Raw genomic sequence first — 26015 nt, 5'->3', positions numbered from 1 at the left:
GTGTTGCTTCTCATAATATGTATAAAGATGCAGAGATGAGCGAGTTCAGAGAATGACAGACAAAAACATTACAAGCATTACAGAAAGGTTCCATTTCATTCAATTCATACATGCAAGTTGCAGTGAGTTTCCACCATTGGAACTTCTGTGAGCAATGGACGATCGTCTGACCTTCTGACGAGCTTGCTGGAACAGTTGTCTGAGCTGAGCTGGAAGGTCTTCATTTCCATGGAGGTAAACCAGGGGGTTGAGGGCGCTGTTCAGACACACAAGGCCACGACTTATCTGTTGAGCAACGTAGACTTGGTTGTTCCATTCAGGGCACAACCCCTGATTTATCAAAACTCTTGCCCTGAGGTTGAGGTTTCTCAATACATGATACGGAATGTAACAAACAGAGAAGAGTATGATCAAAATGAACAACAACTTCAAGCTTCTCTGTTTCAGTACCTTATCAATAGTGTTTCTGCGGCAGAGAATGACAATCATGTGTCCATAGCAGCCCAGTGTGATGAGGAAAGGGATGCAAAATCCAGTGACGGTCCATCCAAGGCTGTAGTTCAGGTAATCCTCAACGTAGAACTTAGAGGTGGTGTCATAACATCTCATTTTGTTTCCATATGTCTTGTCGAAGAACATGTCTGGAAGACTTTGAATGCTCACCAAGACCCAAACCATTATCGTGATAACCACAGAGTGGGTGACGGTTATTCTTCCCATCACTCTCATTGGGTGGACAATGGCCAGGTACCTGTACACACTGATACAGGTGAGGAACCCAATGCTGCCATATAGATTCAGGTTGAAGAAGAATCGTGTTATCTTGCAGAACACATCTCCAAAGATCCATTTACTTTGCAATAAATAGTACTTGACCAGAAACGGTACCGTGAGCAGATACAAAATATCTGTGATTCCAAGGTTGAGAACAAAAATGTTGATGTTCCCCAGTTTCTTCCAATTCTGGAGCAACGACTTCAATCCCAAACCATTAGCTATCAGGCCGATGATGAATACTAAGATGTAAACAGCAGGTAGGAATGTATGTTTAAGGTCAAAGCTTTCTAGTTTACAAGAGATGTTCTTCATTGTGTCTTCTGAAAAGCAAAGTACAAATCCATCTCTTTCAGTGGAGCTCTGGTGTTTTCTAGAGATGTAAATTGAATTATGAGCGGTGGAAGAAAAACAAGTGACTTTGTACACAGAAGACTTCCTGTTTGAAACCTTACTCTCTCTGCTTCAGTTTTGCACGTTGCAGGAAATTGACTGAAAGTGTGACCGTTTAACACATTCAACACTGGTGTGAAATGAATGTGTTCATCAGTCACATGTCAAACCATTTCACACTAATGTGAAAATCATCTGATCCATAGAATCAGATCAAGAAGATATGCATCTGGAATGCATATTTTAGCTTTTTGCGCTTTTTTAAGGACAATAACATTGTTTTGGTAGGTAAGTTGTGTGCCATCCTGAAAGGAGACTTTTCTTCTGTTTCTCCATTTCATTATGCCAATTACCACTTACAGTGTAGCCCTGGTCCACTTTAGGGACCAGGGCAAGATTTCAGACTGGTGGTCCACTGGGAGCAATCCAGTCCTCCCACCTTCTATCCATGTTGCCATTCCTAATCAATCAATCAATCAATCAATCAATCAATCAATCAATCAATCAATCAATCAATCAATCAATCAATCAATCAATCAATCAATCAATCAATCAATATTCACTGAAATCATAGCAGTGCACACCATCACCCTTTTCCTCTTTCAGAAAGTCAGAGGAAATTAATCTTGGCTAAACAACATAGAACAATTATAATAGAATTAATAATAATAGAACAATATTATTATTGTTCACAATAATAGAACATAGAACAATTTATGAGCTGTTAATTCTCTGCCATAGGCTTGTACTTGCTGCAAATGAATATCAAATACTTCATACATTTTCAGAATTCCACATTTGATTGAAATTTGAATGGCACCATTTGAAAAAATTAGGCTGGTTACAATGAAATGGCTTCAAGTATTAGCTACATTAAATCTGATCAAAGTCAGGAGGATGGCAAAAGATCCACATGTTTGAAATGGTACTAATTGTGTACTAAATATAGCTTAAATTAATTTAATTTCTGTTTCCTCTTAAAATGATCTTCACTCCTAAAATCTGGAAATCTATAGGAAGAAAATGTTGAGCCCATTCAGAACCCATTCACAATGTTGCAGAAAGCTTACATGCCACCTGAATTGTGTTATTTTAATAGAGGCTATTATTCAGTTAAATGTTTCAATTAGAAATGTATCTCTGACATTGTAAGATTGTGCTCATCAGTAATCTCCCTGTTACTGTGCACTGTCCTAAGCCTAAACAGTATCCAGTGGAGTCCACACCTGTTACTGTGCACTGTCCTAAGCCTAAACAGTAGATCCAGTGAAGTCCACATAACTGTTACTGTGCACTGTCCTCCTAAGCCTAAACAGTAGATCCAGTGAAGTCCACACCTGTTACTGTGCACTGTCCTAAGCCTAAACAGTAGATCCAATGGAGTCCACACCTGTTACTGTGCACTGTCCTAAGCCTAAACCGTAGATCCAGTGGAGTCCACACCTGTTACTGTGCACTGTCCTAAGCCTAAACAGTAGATCCAGTGGAGTCCACATAACTGTTAATGTGCACTGTCCTAAGCCTAAACAGTAGATCCAGTGGAGTCCACACCTGTTACTGTGCACTGTCCTAAGCCTAAACAGTAGATCCAGTGGAGTCCACAACTGTTACTGTGCACTGTTCTAAGCCTAAACAGTAGATCCAGTGGAGTCCACACCTGTTACTGTGCACTGTCCTAAGCCTAAACAGTAGATCCAGTGGAGTCCACACCTGTTACTGTGCACTGTCCTAAGCCTAAACAGTAGATCCAGTGGAGTCCACACCTGTTACTGTGCACTGTCCTAAGCCTAAACAGTAGATCCAGTGGAGTCCACACCTGTTACTGTGCACTGTCCTAAGCCTAAACAGTGGATCCAGTGGAGTCCACGCCTGTTACTGTGCACTGTCCTAAGCCTAAACAGTAGATCCAGTGGAGTCCACATAACTGAATGTACTGTAGGAGAAGAAAAGGCACCAACAAAAAGAAAGAGTAGTTTGGCTTAATTTCGATTGGGACTACCCAAAATGACATTTGTGGCGCTCACCAGCATGGGGGAAAATATATCAATGTTATAGTAAAAATAAAGTGATGAATGAGCAAGTGAAATATTATAAACATGTATATAAAAGACTATATACAGAAATTACATATATATCTGACATTTAAACACCAATGTCATGCATTTACCATGAGTGAGGAAAAAGGAAGTGAAAAAAGGAAATGCAGACATGTTCATATAAAACTGTGAATACCGGTAGTAAAAAAAAAAAAAGTGTGAATACACACACACACACACACACACACACACACACACACACACACACACACACACACACACACACACAAACACACACACACACACACAGACACACACACACACACACACACACACACACACACACACACACACACACAAAACATTGTAAGTGTCCAAATGTAGGCCTATACGCAACATGAAATATTTCTATTACATAAGAAGTATTTGTCTAAAATTATTTACAACAAAATAGAGAAGGAAATGAAAATAAGTGCAATGTCATTTGGCTACAAACACACACAGATACAAATGTACAAGCTACACTTTGCATTGTTCATACATATGAGGAAACAGTAGGCTATCTGTCAACACATAAGTTGGTGTCATTCTGTGGAATACATTTGCATCCCACAAATACATACCTGGATTTTCTTTTATGTATTTTTGATATTTGCCCTTGAAGTCATACTTACAGATCAGTAGTGTAAATATGTCTTCAAAACTAAAACATCTTTTTGCCTACCATGGACATCATGGTCAACTGTCCTCAATTCATAGTTTATAATGAGCCACAACAAAAGTCTATATTTGTATTAAAACTCCAAATTGATGGGAAATCTCACTTCCTTGTTTCTTCAGATTTGCTAAATAATTTTCATTCTTGGATTAAGTGTAAAATAATAATCTAACCCAAACTAGTTATGGCTTCACATGGTGCAGGAGTGTATAGGAGTGGAGTTGTGAGTTCTTAGTGCAGACTGGGTTTGTCCAGTTGTGAGGACTTTCATCCCAACTCGATCACAGTTCATCACCTACATCAATCTGGACCTGTAATACTTGACACATTATCTCCCTATATCCTGTCCTGTGTGGACAAGCTTCAGTGATGGAGGATCAGTCAGTAAGGGCTAATGTACACTGCGAATAGACCCACACTCATGTAATCTGTCAGACGTGGTCAAAGGTCAAAGTTCAAGGTCACTGTGACCTTACGAACGCCATTTCCAAGCTCGTTATCACTATATCTCAGGAACGCCTTCACGTGACTTCTTCGAATTTGCCTCAAACGTCCACTTGGACTCAATGATGAAGTGATTAAATTTTGGTGTTCAAAGGTCAAAGTTCAAGGTCACTGTGACCTCACGACCGCCCGTTTCATGCTCATTAAGACGATATCTCAGGAACGCCTTGAAGGAATTTCTTTGAATTTGGCTCAAACGACCACTTGGACTCAAGGATGAACTGATTCGATTTTAGGCATCAAAGGTCAAAGTTCAAGGTCACTGTGACCTCATGAACACCATTTTCTAGCTTGTTAATGCAATATCTCAGGAACGCCTTGACGGAATTTCTCAGAATTTTGCTCAAAAGTCTTGACAGACATGAATGTTGACTGCTCACTTGTTGGCGGAGGCATACATCCACGGTGCAGTCATTCTAGTTTCCACATGTAATAACAACTATCTGTCAAATGCAAAAACCCAAGTACAGTAAATGTATTTAATCCAGTACAGCAAATGTATTATTGCAAAAAGTGATGCTTCTCAGTAAGAAATATATATTACAAAGATGCATGAGCGAGTTAAGAGAAGGACTGTCAAAATGTTATTCATTCACAAGTTGCAGTCTGAGTGAGTTTCCACCACTGTAACTTGTCTGTGAGTGATGGACGATCGCGTGACCTTCTGACGAGCTTGCTGGAACAGTTGTCTGAGCTGAGCTGGAAGGTCTTCATTTCCGTGGAGGTAAACCAGCGGGTTGAGGGCGCTGTTCAGACACACAAGTCCATGACTTATCTGTTGAGCAATGTAGGCTCGGTTGCTCCATTCAGCGCACAACCCCTGATTTTTCAAAACTCTTGCCCTGAGGTTGAGGTTTCTCAATACATGATATGGAATGTAACAAACAGAGAAGAGTAGGATCAAAATGAACAACAACTTCAAGCTTCTCTGTTTCAGTACCTTATCAATAGTGTTTCTGCGGCAGAGAATGACAATCACGTGTCCATAGCAGCCCAGTGTGATGAGGAAAGGGATGCAAAATCCAGTGACGGTCCATCCAAGGCTGTAGTTCAGGTAATCCTCAACGTGGAACTTAAAAGTGCTATCGTAACATTTCAATTTGTTTCCATATGTCTTGGTGAAGAACATGTCTGGGAGGATTTGAATGCTCACCAAGACCCAAACCATTATCGTGATAACCACAGAGTGGGTGACGGTTATTCTTCCCATCACTCTCATTGGGTGGACAATGGCCAGGTACCTGTACACACTGATACAGGTGAGGAACCCAATGCTGCCATATAGATTCAGGTTGAAGAAGAATCGTGTCATCTTGCAGAACACATCTCCAAAGATCCATTTACTTTGCAATAAATAGTACTTGACCAGAAACGGTACCGTGAGCAGATACAAAATATCTGTGATTCCAAGATTTAGAACAAAAATGTTGATGTTCCCCAGTTTCTTCCAGTTCTGGAGCAACGACTTCAATCCCAAACCATTAGCTATCAGGCCGACGATGAATACTAAGATATAAACAGCAGGTAGGAATGTATGTTTAAAGTCAAAGCTTTCTAGTTCACAAGAGATGTTCTTCATTCTGTCTTCTGAAAAGCAAAGTACAAATCCGTCTCTTTCAGTGGAGCTCTGGTGTTTTCTAGAGATGGAAAGTGAATTATGAGCGGTGGAAGAAAAACAATGTGACTTTGTACACCGAAGACTTCCTGTTTGAAACCCTGCTCTCTCTGTAGCTATCTTTGATGTTTGCACCTGGCACTAAAGGAAATTGACTCTTGAAATGAAAGTGAATGAAACGCTCTGTCGCTCAATCATCCGCCAATCTGATTGGCCAGAATGGATTATGCCATGAGTTTCTTTACCCTACGATATGTACACAGTCTTGTACCTACCAAGCCTTTCTGGAAGAAGACCTTTCTGTAAGAAAGCCACACCCCCAACTCGTTTGATTGTTCGCAAAAACTGCTTCTACCTGAAAACATGTGACAAGTAAAAAAAGAAAAAATGTGGCCAAGTTAGTAGTTAGTGTATGGGCTAGAAATTCTGCCAGATGACAGGCACTAGTCGTCATTTTCTCCTTCATTTGGAAGAGAAAATTATCCTGAAATGAAGATTTGATTGACAGCTGCCATGTCGTGATATGATTGGTTGAAATGGGGTAGAAATGTAATAGTACTAGGTGATGTCAGCAAACTGTAGATTACTGTTATGAATGAAATCTTGAAAAATTAACTTTTGATGTGAAAAAGTGTGAAAAACTAAATGATAGATTTTTGTGATTTTTGTTTGGCATACATTAAAAAATAGGTGCACTGAATACCCAGGTATTTGAACTAAAATAAAATAAAAGTCATTTTTGGGATCAGCTCGACTTGAAATGTATTTCATGTCTTTATAAGTTTAACTTTTTCTGCCTCCGCCGGAGATAGCCTGGCCAGAGGCATTATGGTTTCAGGTTGTCCGTCCGTCCGTCCGTCCGTCCGTCCGTCCGTCCGATGTTCTGATATACTGTATCTGAGGAAAACCTGACAGAATTTCATCAAATTTGCCTCAAACGTCCACTTGGACTCAAGGATGAACTGATTACATTTTGGTGGGTAAAGGTCAAAGTTCCAGGTCACTGTGACCTCACGAATGCCATTTCCAAGCTCCTTAACTCGATAACTCAGGAACGCCTTGACGTAATTTCTTCCAATTTGCCTCAAACATCCACTTGGACTCAAGGATGAACGGATTAGATTTTGGTGGTCAAAGGTCAAGGTCACTGTGACCTCACGACCACCCGTTTCATGCTCGTTAACGCGATATCTCAGGAATCCCTTGAAGGAATTTCTTTGAATTTGGCTCAAATGTCCACTTGGACTCAAGGATGAACTGATTTGATTTTGGGCATCAAAGGTCAAAGTTCAAGGTCACTGTGACCTCATGAACACCATTTTCTAGCTTGATAATGTGATATCTCAGGAACGCCTTGACGGAATTTCTCCGAATTTGACTCAAAAGTCTTGACAGACATGGATGTTGACTGCTGTTGACTATCTGCCAAATGGAAAAACCCAAGTACAGTAAATGTATTTAATCCAGTACAGCAAATGTATTATTGCAAAAAGAGGTGCTTCTCAGTTAGAAATATATATTACAAAGATGCATGAGCGAGTTAAGAGAAGGACTGTCAAAATGTTGACTGAGTTTCCACCACTGGAATTTGTCTGTGAGTGATGGACGATCGTGTGACCTTTTGACGAGCTTGCTGGAACAGTTGTCTGAGCTGAGCTGGAAGGTCTTCATTTACATGGAGGTAAACCAGGGGGTTGAGGGCGCTGTTCAGACACACAAGTCCACGACTTATCTGTTGAGCAATGTAGGCTCTGTTGCTCCATTCAGGGCACACTCCCTGATTTTTCAAAACTCTGGCCAAGAGGTTGAGGTTCCTCAATACATGATATGGAATGTAACAAACAGAGAAGAGTAGGATCAAAATGAACAACAACTTCAAGCTTCTCTGTTTCAGTACCTTATCAATAGTGTTTCTGCAGCAGAGAATGACAATCACGTGTCCATAGCAGCCCAGTGTGATGAGGAAAGGGATGCAAAATCCAGTGACGGTCCATCCAAGGCTGTAGTTCAGGTAATCCTCAACGTGGAACTTAGAAGTGCTATCGTAACATTTCAATTTGTTTCCATATGTCTTGGTGAAGAACATGTCTGGGAGGATTTGAATGCTCACCAAGACCCAAACCATTATCGTGATAACCATAGAGTGGGTGACGGTTATTCTTCCCATCACTCTCATTGGGTGGACAATGGCCAGGTACCTGTACACACTGATACAGGTGAGGAACCCAATGCTGCCATATAGATTCAGGTTGAAGAAGAATCTTGTTATCTTGCAGAACACATCTCCAAAGATCCATTTATTGCCCAAAACATGGTACACGACCAGAAATGGTACCGTGAGCAGATACAGAATATCTGTGATTCCAAGGTTGAGAACAAAAATGTTGATGTTCCCCAGTTTCTTCCAGTTCTGGAGCAACGACTTCAATCCCAAACCATTAGCTATCAGGCCGACGATGAATACTAAGATGTAAACAGCAGGCAGGAACTTCTGTGGAAAGTCCAACTTAACTTCACAAGAGGTGATGTTCTTCATTCTGTCTTCTGAAAAGCAAAGTACAAATCCGTCCCTTACAGTGGAGCTCCGGTGTTTTTCAGAAATGGAAAGTGAATTATGAGCGGTGGAAGAAAAACAAGTGACTGTACACAGAAGACTTGTTTGAAAACCTGCCCCTGCAAGTTTGATTTTTGCACCTGGCACTAAAAGAAATTGTCTGTTAAAATGAAAGTGAAACAGTGGTGTGAAATGAATGTGTTACTGTAAACAGTCACGTCAAGTTTCATACAACACTGATGTGAAAGTAATGAGTATCAGTATGACACACAAACGGTGTCTCTGTTTATGTATCGCACAGAAAAAGTAGGTAGGTAGGTACTTTTATTATAGCCTAGGTAAACCCAGCCCCCACGTGATCTGCTCTCATTGTTCCCAGTCAGGTGTCACTGTCACTGTAGTGACTGAGAACAGGTCTGAGAGCAGGTCACGTGGAGGCTGGGTTCACCCAGGCTACTTTTATTAATCCCAGAGGGGAAATTCCTTTGTGACAGCAGCAATACAGCACACAAGCAATGAAATAATAGGAATAGAAATAAGAAATAAACTATGACTAGCCTATTTAGCAGCAAGATACATCCATAAGTGTATCAAACGAATATACATATTTATGTAACAGATTTACATGTAATAAATACACATATTTATGCTGCAACAGATTTACAGATTACACAAGTGTGGTCTTGACTATATTTCAATCGTGAAGACTGACTTCTACAGCATCATTTAGTGCACCCCATGCTGTACACGCCCCATGTCATTCAGGGTGTGTAACTCCTTAGTGACATCACTGATGACATCACAATTGCTCAAGTGACATCACTGATGACATCACAATTGCTCCAGTGACTTCACTGGGGACATCACAATTGCTCCAGTGACATCACTAGTGACATCACAACTGCCCCTTCTCCATTTCTCAATATCCAATTAGCTAAGGACATCTGTCTCTCCTGATCTGCTGAGCCAATCACCTAAGCGGTGGTGGTGGTATATAGAGCCCTTGCTACTACGTCATTACTCACATTTGTGCCATCATCCTCAGCTGCTGTTCATTATCACTGGAGCAGTTGTCTCGCCCCACCCCCTCCCCTGATCACCACCAATGTCATGGCTCCTGTAGAAATCCCTATGGGGGGATTATCGGTAACACCTTACAATACTGGTGCAAACATGTGCATGAATTGATGCTTAACTCATGATGAATTAAGCCATTAATTGATGCTTACCGCATCATCAACTAATGAAAGGTATGTTTGATGAACATACTGAGTCATATATGAATTACTATTAATTAACTAGGCTATGCCTATATCATCATGGATTAATTCATCATCATATTATATATCATATTAATTAATACCGTAATTCATGTCTTAATTACCATTGAAGACTGGATGCGCTACAGAGGAAACATACTCGACTTCGGGGAAAGAGAGTTCTCTTTGTTTGACCAGTGCCTAGCTGGCTGTAAAGAGAGGCGTTCGGGGTGCAGCGGAGTCGCCTCTGCTGTTTACAGTAGTTTGTCAGTGGTGGTGGCCTGGCGGGGACACTGGCTCTATGTATGACTGGGAAGCGTGTGTGTATGGGCGCCCCGGCCCGGCTACGGCTATTTCAGCAGCTGTGCTGTAGTCTATCAGTATCATTCTGATTACTTGTTACTAGTGTAGACTAGTGTACGCTATTTTATGGAGGTTCCTCTCGTGGCTCAGGCTGATCGAGTGATTGATGCTTGGTGCGCACCGGGTAAACTCAAACTGACAGTAGCCTAGAAGAGGCTTGCCCGTGGGACCTGTGTGCTGTGAGCGAATATAAGAGCTAGCGAATATAAGAAGTTCCGGTGAGATTTTTCAAAAAATTTCAAAGTAAAAGAACGATTCTGCACAATTATAGAGCAGACAGGGGCGATTGAAAAATCATTATTTTCCACATTAAACTAATAAACTAAGCATTTAAATGAAGCTATATAATACAAATGATGTTTATGTATGACAATAACTGTTTCAATAACATTGAGAACGTTCTTCTCATTATCTTAATAGATAAAAGCTGTTCACTGGAGTGCATAGCCTTTACAAATTGGACACTGGACAGGTTTGTGTTCAAAGTGGGAGCTTGCCAAACATATGCACGCGCTCTGATAGACCTCCTCTGTGACATCACACTGTCAGCTAACCTGGGGAGGGGTAAAAACAACCATGCCAGGCCGTCAAACCCACCCAGAGCCCAGAGGTCATATTGTCATTTCTGGAGTAATATTGAACACTGTACACCCCTAGTGGCAGCACAAACGATGTATGCACGCGCTCTAATAGACCTCCTCTGTGACATCACACTGTCAGCTAACCTGGGGAGGGGTAAAAACAACCATGCCAGGCCGTCAAACCCACCCAGAGCCCAGAGGTCACTCATATTGTCATTTCTGGAGTAATATTGAACACTGTACACCCCTAGTGGCAGCACAAACGATGTATGCACGCGCTCTGATAGACCTCCTCTGTGACATCACACTGTCAGCTAACCTGGGGAGGGGTAAAAACAACCATGCCAGGCCGTCAAACCCACCCAGAGCCCAGAGGTCATATTGTCATTTCTGGAGTAATATTGAACACTGTACACCCCTAGTGGCAGCACAAACGATGTATGCACGCGCTCTAATAGACCTCCTCTGTGACATCACACTGTCAGCTAACCTGGGGAGGGGTAAAAACAACCATGCCAGGCCGTCAAAAACCCACCCAGAGCCCAGAGGTCATATTGTCATTTCTGGAGTAATATTGAACACTGTACACCCCTAGTGGCAGCACAAACGATGTATGCACGCGCTCTGATAGACCTCCTCTGTGACATCACACTGTCAGCTAACCTGGGGAGGGGTAAAAACAACCATGCCAGGCCGTCAAAAACCCACCCAGAGCCCAGAGGTCACTCATATTGTCATTTCTGGAGTAATATTGAATACTGTACACCCCTAGTGGCAGCACAAACGATGTATGCACGCGCTCTAATAGACCTCCTCTGTGACATCACACTGTCAGCTAACCTGGGGAGGGGTAAAAACAACCATGCCAGCCAGGCCGTCAAAAACCCACCCAGAGCCCAGAGGTCATATTGTCATTTCTGGAGTAATATTGAACACTGTACACCCCTAGTGGCAGCACAAACGATGTATGCACGCGCTCTGATAGACCTCCTCTGTGACATCACACTGTCAGCTAACCTGGGGAGGGGTAAAAACAACCATGCCAGGCCGTCAAACCCACCCAGAAGCTATTGCCTATGTATATGCACAGAAAATATACATTTCTATTTGAAACAGAAAGATTTAATCAATTAAAAATAAATAGCACAGTCAAATGAATACAAAATAAAACAAACTCTGTTTTCTATATACCAACAGACAGGGTTGTGATAATGCAGTGCATACTCTGAATCATATTCCTGATCTGATTTGTTGAATTTTCTGATATGTACAATTTCACAAGTACCGGTATACAGATATTGTATTGATACTGTTTTGCTATGACACATGGTGTGGGCTATAGGCAGCCTATTAACTGAGTGACGTGCAAAAGAGCATAATATATCAATAGACAGGGTTATGTGAATGAAGTGGATACTCAATGTATCACATTATTATACATAGAGTAATGCAAAAATACTGACATATCAATAATGAAAGAAACACATTACTGTAAAAGTTCAAAGCATCTGAATAAACAAAGGAGCAATTCAAAAATGTGCAAGGATCAGTCTACAGCAAAGATGCTATTAACTAATGAAAAATACATATGTCCAAAATATACAAAGACTTAAAAAAAAAATCCAAAGTAAAAAGTAAACAAAGCCAAAATGACGTTCCCTCCTGGTGTCTTTTGAAAATGTCGGTTGGGGTCCCTTGCATCCTCCATTTGTGCCGTTCTCCTACAACATAGACACAACAGAGCCTTTTAGGTAGTTTGTCCAAGGTAAGCCAGTACATGCTTAAACTATGTACTCAGAGAAGTAACTTTCCCTCTGACAACTCATACATAAAACACTCTCGCTTTCCACTCTCGCTTTCGAAAGTGTTGAGGCTCACATCAAACAGAACGGCTTTGGAAAACAAACAAGTGAAAATACCACAGCTGTTGCCATCATTTTGTGGTATGAAGTTGGGACATCTGTGATAACATTCATATCTAAATGTGATACCCGTACTTCTACCGTGCAATGCAAAGTACTGTAAGGCTAAGTACCTTTGCAGTGGATAGAATACCTTAACCAGCTCCTGTTCATACACACGTAGTGAATCCATTATCACAACATCTAATACTATGCCATTATCCTTCACTGTCTTATTGGTGAAATCTATGACGATGGATCCCCAATGGGACTTTGCATGGACGGGCAATATCACCAACTCAAAGTTCCACCAATTAAGTGATGCTCGTGGTACATCTGGGAGAACACTAATGTCATCACACCAAAGACTCCTTAACTCTTGGCTTACAAAAGTGCTGTGACAAATGTGTGCCATTTTGTCAACACTAGAGAGCAAGAGCTGATGGTACACATCGATCGTCCAATCACTCAGCCACCCACCATTCCTCACACTAGCAATGTCTTCAGCAGAAAGACGTGATGTACCTGTATGAGTGTTCATTAGCTTTGGAACATGTCTCATTTGTGTCTCACTTGTCTGCTTTTGTTGTTTGCATCTATCTGTGCATTTATGTTTTTGTCCAACCTGCTGAAAGTTGATGTGTTTCACACTCTTAGTTTTCTCGTATGACACAAAAAAGAAACTAGCTGTGGTCAGTATTTTCTGCATCAGCTCAAAGCTATAGCCTACTGTGTCATTCGATACCTTTGTCATGATATGCCATTCCTGATCTTTACAGGTGTACAATGACACATATGGTGGCTTGTCAAAAAATGCACAAACACTGGACACAGCATACGCCATCATAAGCAGTACAGTAGAACAAGAAATTAATTTTGTTTTCAATTTTGCGTAATTCACATACTAAACAGAGTCTATCTTCTTCAGGGGTTGCGTTAAACCTACCAGTCTCTAGTGCTAATGGAAGAGTTCCAGAGCACAGTTGAGCACACAGGGATCTTTTTTGTCTGTTCAAATCAAACTTCACATAGTGACACCGTAACTGTCTTTTATGAGACGATAAGTTCTTAATTGTGGTTTATACCATAAGTTGACAGACAATTTATCTTTATACAAACAGAACATATTACTCATAGTCTCTCGGGTGTCACAAAGTCCGACACCGGACAGACACATGAGTTATACAGTTGTGTGTAAGTATGAAAACCCAGATTGCCACATTGTTTAACTTTGTTCAATACAGAACCCAGTGCTCTGCCCGCTGATTGAGCTAGGACATTGACACCCTCTTTAAAGGTCATTATGTTCGTTAAGAAATGTATGACATAAAACATGTCACTTTTACACAAGCTGCAGTATTCTCTTACCTCTCTGAGTGAGGGAAGTTTCTTTCTGTAGACAGGTAGCGTACCCCCATCCGAGCAGATACTCTGTGATACTCATCCTTCAGGTGTTGTTGGTACTCCAGGCATATGTCCTTATCCTCAACATCAAACCGACGGAGGGGGAAGTCCAGAACAAAGACCTATAAAACAAAAACAAAAATAAAATATATATAAATAATATATATATATATATATATATATATATATATATATATATATATATATATATATATATATATATATTGATTGTATATTGATTGTTTAGACACTAGGATTTTCTTTTATTTCTGTATTTGATATGTACTATGTGCGGCGCAGGGACTACAGATGCAAATTAGCTCTTAGCTATCTCTGGTGCAATATGTTTATTGTGTACTGTCCCTGCTCAAATAAACAATAAAGATAAAGATATATATATATATATATATATATATATATATATATATATATATATATATATATATATATATATATATATACAGTCTGCACAGAAAGAGACGTTATGTATGTGGTCACATTTCAGTAGATGTGATTGTATACCTTTGGCCACTTGTACAAAGCTGTGCGAAGAAGACCCTCGAACGCTTTGGCAGCATGGTCGATTGTGAGACTTGACGTCAGGTTGTTGCTTGGTGCCAGGATGCAGACAACATCAGGTGGGCAAGGCAGGTCTCTAGCATGGCATATCTCCTTTCTGAGGTCATCAGCATCTCCAGATGGAGTTGACATGAAGCCAAACGTCAGCCTGCCGGATGGCATGTCCACAACACCATCGACCAGAGAGCGTAGGTGGGAGTCTCCAATCACCAGGACGAACTGTGCACACAAAAAAACAGTCAAGACCCATTTGAATGCAACGACACAGGGGTGTACAGTGTTCAATATTTGTCCAGAAATGACAATATGAGTGGCACACAACACATCATCACATCATTCAGGAGAGGATTTGTGACTCTTGCTGTTGACAACTGTATAAAGACATGTTATAATGACAATAACAATAATAACATTGAAACAACACATTGAAAGTAAGTTCAAGTCAGACCCATATTAGCATTTTTTAACTTTCAAATATTGAAATTGACTATTGTTAATTTTCCTAGCCATGCCTATGAGACCAAATATCCCACCTCTTTCTCCTTGATCACATCCTCCGATGGAATGAGTGTCCGATGACACTTGCCTGTGATCTTTGACCGTGGCCACTGCTGGACTTTGTGACGCTTTCCGTAAGATGCCATCACTGTGAAAAATAAGAAGAAATATAAATATTTGAGTGGCCCCACTAACAAAAGTTGCTGCTGGAAACCTGCTTATTGATGATGGTCATTGGACGGTGTTATCGCCACACACACAAGAAACATAAGTAAAAAGTACAAAATGTCTATAAAGCATTATGAGCAAATTCATAAGGCTTTATAACAATAACAAGTCTTATAAAGCCTTATAAATGCATTATAATGCCTTGTGATAATGGCTTATAGACATGCCCTTCATAGAAAGTGTTACCGTAATGACATCTGAAACCTAAATGTTAATCTAAATGTAATATTTTTCTCTTTTCTGAAACAAAAATAAATAATGTATGTGCATAACCAATGGTTGCTATGTGTTAGAATTTACTGTAGGCCAGTTTCTGACATGAGCAGAATATCTGTACTGTTAGCCAACATGCAAACTGAATGAAGAAATACCTGACACCAAAATATGCCAGTATGTTTGATAGATACAACAGATTTTGGCAATGGTAGTCACACACAAGAAAGCCACAAATGTCTTACCTTACTCCAGGAGATCTGACCTGAATGTGGCAAAGTAAACTCATTTTAAGCAAACTGGATGACACACCTTGTTCCTGTGAGGGCGAATCAGAGCTGGGCAATGCTAATTTGAATCATTTACAGGTCACTTCATCCCTGGCAGAGAAGACAAAAACATTCCATCACTTATGTAGAGACAATAGTAGCCTAAATTAGGCAACTGTTGTCACCTGGTCACGGGGCCAGGTGTAGAAGAGGGGGTAATGTTATACTCCCTCTGATAAAGGTTACACTTTATAAGAACGTTCATCTACTATAAGCCATTTATAAGCAGTTAGTTAAAGGGAAATATTCCATAGATCAAATGAGAATAGTGTTTAAAAGTGTTTTAAAGTGTGTTAAATGTGGGTGATTGGAGTCAGTCTCATGCTCAGTGTTTGAGAGATGCCAGCCACCTATAATAGTGGCAACTATTCTGGATGTGTCTGGAAACAGCATAATTGTGGCTCTCACTAACCCAGTCAAGAGCTGCACTCGATATACGTCCAGTCTCAGGGCACATTGGCTTAAAAGCCTGCATATGAATTTATTTTAATGTTTCTTTATTTGACCAGTTGTTTTTTAAAGTGAAATGTATATTTTTTATGTTATTTGTGTGTATCTATGTATTTATGTATGTATGTTTTTTCTATGGACCATGAGTCTGCAATAAAGCAATCAATCAATCATCAGGTTTCTTTATTTTTTCCAAATATCTTTTATTGAATAGTCTTATGTACAAACAAGTGAACATAATACATAGATAGACGAGGCAGTGTCAGAGGGGAAGCCTATAGGCAGTCACTCAATAAGACTAAACACATGACTATGTATGACAGTCATAGCTTGCACTTCATGTACAGTGTCAGACACATACAAATACCTGGACAGTACAAACAAGTAGTTATTCAATCAAACAAACAAACCAAAGCGCACACCCACACACACACACACACACACACACACACACACACACACACACACACACACACACACACACACACACACACACATACATACATACATACATACATACACACACACACACACACACACACACACACACACACACACACACACACACACACACACACACACACAGAGACAAAACCAAAAAGGTATTATATAAAAAAATATGAGAAACAGTCTGTACAGAAATTGCATAGGCCTATATACAGAATGGCAGAACTCACAATCTAGTTTAGAGTTAATTTAATGACGCACAGCAGTATAATACAGATGTTTCAGCCTAATGAGGCTTTCTTCTGGGAAGATCAGTTATATATGGTCAGTTATATTTCTTGATCAAATGAGAATAGTGTTTAAAAGTGTTTTAAAGTGTGTTAAATGTGGGTGATTGGAGTCAGTCGCATGCTCAGTGTTTGAGAGATGCCAGCCACCTATAATAGTGGCAACTATTCTAAGCTATTGGGATGAGCAATGATGGTATTAACATACATAGTGGCATTAATTAGGGAGAGTAAGCCGCAAGTGAATGCAGGTCAAAGTAGCACTAAGGCCACCGTTCTCACATCATGACCTTAAACATGGTCATGAGGCAGGTGAGAGGGGGAAGCTAACACTTTTTCATTTAAAGGAACACTCCGCCCATTTTCAACCAGCTTTGTATCATTAGAACATCAGTAGTATATCAGAAAACTGTAAACTGTTTTGAAGTCTGTCATCATTGGCTCTTCAGCCGAACACCTCAAATATGCCAGTCTGAGAACAGCTCCTCTTCTCTCTTTATGCTTTACTGGGTTTATGGTCCATGGCCTGTTGCCTGACTCAATGCTTTCTGTCTTATTAGTAGGAGAGAGAGAGCCAGCACACAAAAATGTCCTTTCGTTTAGTTTATTCCAGCTTGACACCAGGTACAGCACACACGCGGACGTTTCAGCCTAACGGCCTTCTTCAGCGTGTCAATTCTGTCTTATTAGTACCTGTTGTCAAGGACAAAAGTGGGAAAATAAGTAGCCTAGATAACTACAGGCCTATAGCTCTTGCTAGCATCCTATCTAAAGTCCTTGAATTAATTATCTTGGATAAAATCAATGAGTGTATCCACTCCACAGATAACCAGTTTGGTTTTAAAGCCAAACATGGCACTGACCTGTGTGTTTATGCACTGAAGGAGATTGTGAACAAATACAAAGGCCTGAAGTCATCTGTGTTTATATGTTTTATTGATGCTTCCAAAGCCTTTGATCGGGTTAACCACTGTAAACTATTTACAAAGTTGAGAGAAAGAGGTGTGCCTGGATACTTGGTAAGGATTCTAGTGTACTGGTATGCCAACCAAACTATGCAGGTGAAATGGGGAGATAGTGTATCTGGCCCATTTAGGGTAAGCAATGGGGTCAGGCAGGGAGGGATTTTGTCCCCTGTTCTGTTCAATCTTTATGTTGACGACCTGTCCAAGAGACTGAACGCCTGTAAGACTGGGTGCATGATTGGCGTTACATTGGTGAACCATCTGATGTACGCAGATGACTTGGCCGTCCTCAGCCCGAGTAGCGCTGGTCTTCAGCAGCTCCTTGCAATATGCACCGAGTATGGCTTGGAAAATGATATAAAATACAATGCACACACACACACACACACACACACACACACACACACACACACACACACACACACACACACACACACACACACACATATATATATCGTTTGTGCTGCCACTTTCGACACAGGGGTGTACAGTGTCCAATTTGTAAAGGCTAGCACTCCAGTGAACAGGTTTTATCCATTTACATACTGAGAAGAGCGTTCTCAATGTTATTAAAACAGTTGGTGTTAAACAGAAACATAATGTGTATTGTATACCTTCGTTTAGATGCTTTGTTTATTGTTTTAATCTGCCAACTAACCATTTTTCTATGAATTTTAAAAACATGATTACGCCGCTTTTACTCTGAAGGTAACCGGAGGTCTTATATTCGCTAGCTCCGCAAACCGGAAGTAAACCGGAAGTTTTATATTCGTTCATAGAACGGAGCTGCCCGTGGGCTTACCCAGTCTGGCATCCGCTGCAACTATCTTTGGGACTTTGTGCCCCTGGTAATCCGAAATAGACCAGAGAGGCTAAAAGCGCACTGAGTGAGTGTGCTATTCTCTCTGGTCTATTTTGGATTACCAGAGGCCTGGGCCACTGTCAAGGTAGCCACGAGAAAACATATGGTTTCCGGCCAGACTTTCAGAATAAAAGTCGAAATTCATGTTGTAACAATATATATATGTTGTATATATATATATATATATATATATATATATATATATATATATATATTACTGATGGGGACAAATCTGCCATTTCAGAAAGTGGTGGGGACATGTCCCCAGCACCCCCAGTGTGAATGACATCTATGGATGCAACACATGCAAGCGTGCCTACTACTCCCCTCACAACACTTCTTCAATGGTCACAGTGACAAGACTTGTGTTTCTTAAATGCATTTCATGTCTTTAATTTGAACTTTGTTCCATATGTCATAACAACTATCTGCCAAATGCAAAAATCCAAGTACAGTTATGTATTTTATGTATTTAACCTTTATTTTACCAGGTAGTCACTTGAGATCAAAGATCTCTTTTACGAGCAAGACCTGGCCAAATTAAATCAACTATTAAATCCAGTACAGCAAATGTATTATTGTTGCAAAAAGTTGTGCTTCTCAGTTAGAAATACAGTTTACAAAGAAGCAGAGATTGTCACGCCCTCAGTCTCAACTGGCCCCTAGGCTTTCCCTCTCTTTTGGTGTTGTGTGTGTGTGTGTGTGTGTGTGTGTGTGGTGCTGATTGCAGGAGATTGGACCCTGGTGTGCTGGAGTGGAGGCGTCACCCGCACAGCTGCTGGCTATGTCAATCAGCCTACAGCCAGGCTACATATACTCCAGCCAGACATCCAGTCTTCGCCGGATTATAGACAATGCTACGTCAGTCGTGTAAACCTGCTAAGTTCTCATTCAGTCTTGCTCCTTTGTTCCGTGCTTGTGCTAACCATCTCTTCATCTCCATGCCCAGGATCTCCTGCCTGCCTGTCTACCAGCATGCCACAGCCGATGGACCCCTGCTCTGACCATGCCTGCCAGCCTCTACCACCAGCCACACCGAACCTTTAATTAAAAACTCTTTCTTACATCTTCAACTGCCTTGCCTGCTTCTCTGCTCAAAAGCCACCTATTATACTGGGTCTTAACAGAGATGAGCAAGTTAAGAGAAGGACTGTCAAAATGTTGACTGAGTTTCCACCACTGGAATTTGTCTGTGAGTGATGGACGATCGCGTGACCTTCTGACGAGCTTGCTGGAACAGTTGTCTGAACTGAGCTGGAAGGTCTTCATTTACATGGAGGTAAACCAGGGGGTTGAGGGCGCTGTTCAGACACACAAGTCCACGACTTATCTGTTGAGCAACGTAGGCTCTGTTGCTCCAATCAGGGCACAACCCCTGATTTTTCAAAATTCTTGCCAAGAGGTTGAGGTTCTTCAATACATGATATGGAATGTAACAAACAGAGAAGAGTAGGATCAAAATGAACAACAACTTCAAGCTTCTCTGTTTCAGTACCTTATCAATAGTGTTTCTGCGGCAGAGAATGACAATCACGTGTCCATAGCAGCCCAGTGTGATGAGGAAAGGGATGCAAAATCCAGTGACGGTCCATCCAAGGCTGTAGTTCAGGTAATCCTCAACGTAGAACGTAGAGGTGGTGTCATAACATTTCTGTTTGTTTCCATATGTCTTGGTGAAGAACATGTCTGGGAGGATTTGAATGCTCACCAAGACCCAAACCAGTATCGTGATAACCACAGAGTGGGTGATGGTTATTCTTCCCATCACTCTCATTGGGTGGACAATGGCCAGGTACCTGTACACACTGATACAGGTGAGGAACCCAATGCTGCCATATAGATTCAGGTTGAAGAAGAATCTTGTTATCTTGCAGAAAACATCTCCAAAGATCCATTTATTAACCAAAACATGGTACACGACCAGAAACGGTACCGTGAGCAGATACAAAATATCTGTGATTCCAAGGTTGAGAACAAAAATGTTGATGTTCCCCAGTTTCTTCCAGTTCTGGATCAACGACTTCAATCCCAAACCATTAGCTATCAGGCCAATGATGAATACTAAGATGTAAACAGCAGGCAGGAACTTCTGTGGAAAGGTATAGCTTTCTAGTTTACAAGAGATGTTCATCATTGTGTCTTCTGAAAAGCAAAGTAATCCGTTAAAATCCGTTGTAGGGAAGTTGTAGCTTCCACTTATTTTGTGCTGGATTATTAAAATTGGAACTCGCTAGATGACCGATGAGAACCACGGAGATGTCCTTCAAGCTTTATTGGAGGAACACAGGCAGAAAAGGTAGCAGATCAACTAAGTAACAGTCCAACAAACAGGGCATCAGGGAGAGATGTATGACATCATCGATGACCTCACAGTTGCAGTGACATCATTGATGACCTCACAGCTGCAGCGACATCATCAATGGCCTCACAGTGGGGTGACACCGATTACGGGGGTCAAGTCCATGACATCAATCAGATTCTTATAGGTCGCGGGTTCGCATCCGGCCCGTGGGTGTTTCTGATGTGCTTGGTCTCATCAGTCGGTATGAGAGGGACTTTTCTACATCCGTCTCTTTCAGTGGATGATGTTGTTTATAGAGATGGAAACTGAATTATGAGCGGTGGAAGAAACACAATGTGACTTCCTGTTTGAAACCCTGCTCTCTCATGAGGCTATCTTTTATTTTTGCACGTGGCACTAAATGAAATTGACTTGAAATGAAAGTGAAAGTGTGACTGTTTAACACACTAGGCATCTCGCGCGCTACGTGCACTCGATTCCTACTTTCGCCCACTGCGCGGGCTCGCTACTGGAGCTCAACGCTGTGTGGCCTCGCCTGTCCTGCAGCTGGCTTCGTGAGCACTGTGGATAACATTTCAGTGAGCCTCAGTCAGATTGTACATCTAGTGTGACCCCATTTAACTTGTATTTGTTTTTGCCCAACTTTGCATGGATTGTGCTGAGAAATAACTCTACCAATCAAGCAGCAAATAGATGTGGCTTTAAAAGATGTGAACTATCCCTTTAAAGTCAGAATTCAGAGATTAATCTCAGAACTCAAATTGAATTCATAAAAAATAAAATGTTCACATGTGGCCCTAATTCTTTTACACATCCACACAATGGTGTATATTTGATGCAGATCTATTTATTGTATTTTAAAGGTCATTGTCAGCTTGTGAAGCTCATACAACTTTACATCCTGTTTATTTACATTCACGATGAGGCATACACTTCCTGTTGAACAGATGCAGCACATTCACCACGACCACAACACTTCCTGAAAGGTCACAGTGACGAGACATGTGACTGAAATGCATTTCTTGATTTGAGTTTTTTTCCGCCACATGATCCTAATCTGCCAAATGCAAAAATCCAGTACAGTAAATGTATTAAATCCAGTACAATAAATGTATTAAATCCAGTACAGTAAATGTATTAAATCCACTACAATAAATTAATCCAGTAGGCTACAGTAAATAATAACTTTATTTATATAATAATAATAATAATAATAATAATAATAAAGGTAATAATAATAATAATAATAATAATAATAAATGTATTATTGTTACAAAAAGTGGCGCTTCTCAGAATATCTATAAAGATGCAGAGATGAGCGAGTTCAGAGAATGACAGACAAAACATTACAAGCATTACAGAAAGGTTCCATTTCATTCAATTCATACATGCAAGTTGCAGTGATTTTCCACCATTGGAACTTGTCTGTGAGTGATGGACGATCGTGTGACCTTCTGACGAGCTTGCTGGAACAGTTGTCTGAGCTGAGCTGGAAGGTCTTCATTTCCGTGGAGGTAAACCAGGGGGTTGAGGGCGCTGTTCAGACACACAAGTCCACGACTTATCTGTTGAGCAATGTAGGCTCGGTTGTTCCATTCAGGGCACAACCCCTGATTTATCAAAACTCTTGCCCTGAGGTTGAGGTTTCTCAATACATAATATGGAATGTAACAAACAGAGAAGAGTATGATCAAAATAAACAACAACTTCAAGCTTCTCTGTTTCAGTACCTTATCAATAGTGTTTCTGCGGCAGAGAATGACAATCATGTGTCCATAGCAGCCCAGTGTGATGAGGAAAGGGATGCAAAATCCAGTGACGGTCCATCCAAGGCTGTAGTTCAGGTAATCCTCAACGTAGAACATAGAAGTGCTATCGTAACATTTCAATTTGTTTCCATATGTCTTGTCGAAGAACATGTCTGGAAGACTTTGAATGCTCACCAAGACCCAAACCATTATCGTGATAACCACAGAGTGGGTGACGGTTATTCTTCCCATCACTCTCATTGGGTGGACAATGGCCAGGTACCTGTACACACTGATACAGGTGAGGAACCCAATGCTGCCATATAGATTCAGGTTGAAGAAGAATCTTGTTATCTTGCAGAAAACATCTCCAAAGATCCATTTATTGCCCAAAACATGGTACGCGACCAGAAACGGCAGCGTGAGCAGATACAAAATATCTGTGATTCCAAGATTGAGAACAAAAATGTTGATGTTCCCCAGTTTCTTCCAGTTCTGGAGCAACGACTTCAATCCCAAACCATTAGCTATCAGGCCGACGATGAATACTAAGGTGTAAACAGCAGGCAGGAATTTATATGGAAAGTCAAAGCTTTCTAGTTTACAAGAGATGTTGTTCTTCATCATGTCTTCTGAAAAGCAAAGTACTAATCCGTCTCTTTCAGTGGAGCTCTGGTGTTTTCTAGAGATGGAAAGTGAATTATGAGCGGGGGAAGAAAAACAGGTGACTTTTTTCACCGAAGACTTCCTGTTTGAAACCCTGCTCTCTCTGCTTCAGTTTTGCACGTTGCAGGAAATTGACTGAACGTGTGACCGTTTAACCCTAGAACACTAACGTCGGGTGATTTTCACCCGGACAATTGAATTCACGTGATTTTCATTGTCTTGCTGCTGTCTGAGGTGGGCGGGTCCTTAGATACCTTCAGGATGCTCACTGACATCATGTAGGTTTGTTTCCCTGCTCCCATTCATGGTTTTTTTCTACCGGCTACGTGTTCGGGTGATTTTCACCCGACGTTAGTGATAGAAGGTAAAATATCTTCGGGTTAGGGTTAATGTTATTGTGGTGGCTTGTGTGGTGATTTTCACCACACAAGTCCCATATGAATGGGTGGACCAAAGGAGAAGTTGGGCGGATTTTTTTGTAACGATTGCCTAATTTTTCCCGAATTTGACATGTTTTTTATAGTGTCCCCCATAATACATTTTTTTGTGTTTTTTGTGATATTTCACATTTAAAAATAAAAGAAGAGTACCTCAATTTGCCATGTATTGTTGTACTTTAAGATATTTTGATGAGAAGTATGTTTTATGATATTGCATCGTTAGTGATGGTGTGACTTTAAATCACGTTGGTGTTCTATTAACACATTCAACACTGGTGTGAAATTAATGTGTTAAACATGTCAAACCATTTCACATGTGAAAATGATGACACACAAACGGTGTCGCTATTGTTGTTTTTTGGAAAGGCATGATTAGCATCATCTGATCCATAGAATCAGATCAAGAAGATGTGCATCTGGATGCATATTTTAGCTTTTTGCCACATTTTGTGCTTTTTTGAACCCATTGATACCTGATGCAGCATTTGTGTGTGTATCCCTTTTGTATCCCCGCGTCACGCGGTTCGCGGTCTTAAAGGGATACACACACAAATGAGGGATATACACGCAAATGCTGCATCAGGTATCAATGGGTTAAGGACAATAACATTGTTTTGGTAGGTAGGTTGTGTGAGACTTTTCTTCTGTTTCTCCATTTCATTATGCCAATTACCACTTACAGTGTAACCCTGGTCCACTTTAGGGACCAGGGCAAGATTTCAGACTGGTGGTCCACTGCGAGCAATCCAGTCCTCCCACCTTCTATCCATGTTGGCATTTCTAATCAATCAATATTCACTGAAATCATAGCAGTGCACACCATCACCCTTTTCCTCTTTCAGAAAGTCAGAGGAAATTAATCTTGGCTAAACAACATAGAACAATTATAATAGAATTAATAATAATAAACAATATTATTATTGTTCACAATAATAGAACATAGAACAATTTATGATCTGTTAATTCTCTGCCATAGGCTTGTACTTGCTGCAAATGGATATCAAATACATTATACATTTTCATAATTCCACATTTGATTGAAATTTGAATGGCACCATTTGAAAGAATTAGGCTGGTTACAATGAAATTGCTTCAAGTATTAACTACATTAAATCTAATATAAGTAACATAACTGTTACTGTGCACTGTCCTAAGCCTAAACAGTAGATCCAGTGGAGTCCACACCTGTTACTGTGCACTGTCCTAAGCCTAAACAGTGGATCCAGTGGAGTCTACATAACTGTCCCTGTTAATGTGAACTGTCCTAAGCCTAAACAGTAGATCCAGTGGAGTCCACACCTGTTCGCGCACTGTCCTAAGCCTAAACAGTGGATCCAGTGGAGTCCACATAACTGTTACTGTGCACTGTCCTAAGCCTAAACAGTAGATCCAGTGGAGTCCACATAACTGTTACTGTGCACTGTCCTAAGCCTAAACAGTGGTTCCAGTGGAGTCCATAACTGTTACTGTGCACTGTCCTAAACCTAAACAGTAGATCCAGTGGAGTCCATAACTGTTACTGTGCACTGTCCTAAGCCTAAACAGTAGATCCAGTGGAGTCCACATAACTGTTACTGCACACTGTCCTAAGCCTAAATAGATCCAGTTGAGTCCATAACTGTTACTGTGCACTGTCCTAAGCCTAAACAGTAGATCCAGTGGAGTCCACATAACTGTTACTGTGCACTGTCCTAAGCCTAAACAGTAGATCCAGTGGAGTCCACACCTGTTACTGTGCACTGTCCCAAGCCTAAACAGTAGATCCAGTGAAGTCCACGCCTGTTACTGTGCACTGTCCTAAGCCTAAACAGTAGATCCAGTGGAGTCCATAACTGTTACTGTGCACTGTCCTAAGCCTAAACAGTAGATCCAGTGGAGTCCACACCTGTTACTGTGCAC

General features: G+C 40.8%; 5 pseudogenes across 5 annotated transcripts; all 5 read right to left on the bottom strand.

The window, feature by feature from the left end:
• Positions 1-99: 99 nt before the first annotated feature.
• Positions 100-1089, bottom strand: LOC310794508 (P2Y purinoceptor 1 pseudogene; annotated as a pseudogene). Its single transcript has one exon. The product of its transcript is annotated as a P2Y purinoceptor 1 pseudogene (transcript).
• Positions 1090-4984: 3895 nt separating this feature from the next.
• LOC310794641 (P2Y purinoceptor 1 pseudogene) lies at positions 4985-6004 on the bottom strand (annotated as a pseudogene). Its single transcript has one exon. The product of its transcript is annotated as a P2Y purinoceptor 1 pseudogene (transcript).
• A 1591-nt stretch (positions 6005-7595) lies between these two features.
• On the bottom strand, positions 7596-8576 carry LOC310794507 (P2Y purinoceptor 1 pseudogene; annotated as a pseudogene). The gene has a single exon. The product of its transcript is annotated as a P2Y purinoceptor 1 pseudogene (transcript).
• Positions 8577-20113: 11537 nt separating this feature from the next.
• LOC310794506 (P2Y purinoceptor 1 pseudogene) lies at positions 20114-21094 on the bottom strand (annotated as a pseudogene). The gene has a single exon. The product of its transcript is annotated as a P2Y purinoceptor 1 pseudogene (transcript).
• A 1550-nt stretch (positions 21095-22644) lies between these two features.
• LOC310794505 (P2Y purinoceptor 1 pseudogene) lies at positions 22645-23637 on the bottom strand (annotated as a pseudogene). The gene has a single exon. The product of its transcript is annotated as a P2Y purinoceptor 1 pseudogene (transcript).
• Between the last annotated feature and the right edge of the window lie 2378 nt (positions 23638-26015).

Source organism: Poromitra crassiceps (genome assembly GCF_964638095.1).
Source record: "Poromitra crassiceps genome assembly, chromosome: 20".
NCBI classification, from domain to species: domain Eukaryota; kingdom Metazoa; phylum Chordata; class Actinopteri; order Beryciformes; family Melamphaidae; genus Poromitra; species Poromitra crassiceps.
The sequence above is the reverse complement of the archived record's forward strand: the minus strand, read 5'-3'. Positions and strand labels throughout refer to the sequence as shown.